Here is a 1,723-nt window from a genome sequence, read left to right as displayed (position 1 = left end):
AACACGTTGACTAACCCGACTCATTAAGGTCGGGACCCATCTAGGTCGGGTGTAATTGCCAAGTCTATCAAGACCTCCTTCCCCTTCTGGTCCCCATCCTCACCATGCCTCCCCTCCCCCTCTGTTTCTCCTAGCACCACCCCCTTGCACCCCACCCTCCACTTGGCCCTGCTTGCCAACTGGCTCTTGGTGCAGTGCTTGAAGAAGTCCCTCACCATGCTTGACCTCATGGATGCCTAGTCCATCACCCTAGACCCCATCCTCCACCTCACCTAGGCTTTCTGCCATGCCATCGGCATGCTCGAGCAGCGTGGTATCGCATGTCCACCACAAACCATCAAAAAAAGAACCCACATGTCAAGCGAAGGCTCTGCTAAGACAGAATCCTCTATTTTAACGAAGGCTCTGCTAAGACAGAATCCTCTATTTTAATATATATATATATATATATATATAAGATTAGCCTAAGTATCTGATTTAGTCTTTAGCCTAACCGACCAATTGGCCTCTGCTTATATTCTCACTCTCCAACAAAATTGCATTCGATCCTAGAAGAAAATAGCCATGGCTGGCTCTTCTCTCTTCTAGCCAACATTTCGCCAGTGACTCCCCCTCTTCACCTCCATTGCCGCCTCCACCACCTCCTCCATGATTGCATGGTGATGCCTCCATGAGGGTTCGGACATAATGGAGGAGCTATTGGAGTGATACCTGGTGAAGAAGAGCCCACAAAATGATGAAGAGGATGAGCTCCCCGCCCAGTGGCAGCTTACGAGCATGTGGAGGGAGGCAATGGGGCTTTACCGCAACATCCTTCAGGCAACATGCTTCTTCATGTAGCCTAACACCAGCAGTATCCTATGGTAGGATGTCCTCCAAGAGAATGCCTGCCATGAGTTTGAGAAGGCCCACTTCGAGCACGACCCCGAAGTCATCACTTGCCTCCTCATCGGCAGCCGCAATGCCATCCCCAAGGCTCTTGATAAGCTCGTCGACGCCAACAAGAAGGCAATTGCTGAGGTCGAGGACTAGAGAAGAGGAGAGAGATAGGAGAGAGAAGTAGAGTGAATGTTGGAACTTAAGGAGCTGATGGCAGAAGCGGTGGTGCTACTATTGGAGGTCCAGATGATGTCGATGGATATCGTAGAGGTATTCATGGGCTATGATGGTGATCGCACGGACGTCGCGATGCAAATGGTGGTGGAGGAGATGCAACGATAGAAGGCTTTAGTATTGGCATCTTCGTCGATTTGAAAACTTAGGATGAATTAGGTTCGTATCTTTTGCACAGAATGGTTGATATTCTTTCACGACATTGTCTGTTGGATGGCGCCCACACTATCACCATATTTTTCTTTTACGTGGTAGATGAAGACCTCTGCATTGGTGCCACTTGACAGATGGAAGCCCTGCCAACATAGAGACCTCCAATTTAATATATATATATTAGATTTTATTTACCAACTCATACAATTTATATTGTGCACCTATTACTCTGCCACTATTAGTCGCTATCTATTCATCGACATGCCTCCAAATCTAATATATATATATATAGAGAGAGAGAGAAAGAGAGAGAGAGATGGACTCCCCTCCAATTGATCGGATTCTAGCATACATCCGATCGAATCTCCATCCGTTAGATTGGCGCGCATCTCAAAGCTTTCCTTAAAAGCTAACGAAGGAGTTTGGGAGGCTGTTAGCTGACCTGACGTATTTAAAA

General features: G+C 47.2%; 1 pseudogene; it reads left to right on the top strand.

The window, feature by feature from the left end:
• The first annotated feature begins 564 nt into the window (after positions 1 to 564).
• On the top strand, positions 565 to 1,050 carry LOC105057985 (uncharacterized; annotated as a pseudogene).
• Positions 1,051 to 1,723: the final 673 nt, after the last annotated feature.

This window comes from Elaeis guineensis, chromosome 15 (assembly GCF_000442705.2).
Source record: "Elaeis guineensis isolate ETL-2024a chromosome 15, EG11, whole genome shotgun sequence".
In the NCBI taxonomy this organism is placed as follows: Eukaryota; Viridiplantae; Streptophyta; class Magnoliopsida; order Arecales; family Arecaceae; genus Elaeis; species Elaeis guineensis.
This window is presented reverse-complemented; position numbering and strand designations above follow the sequence as displayed.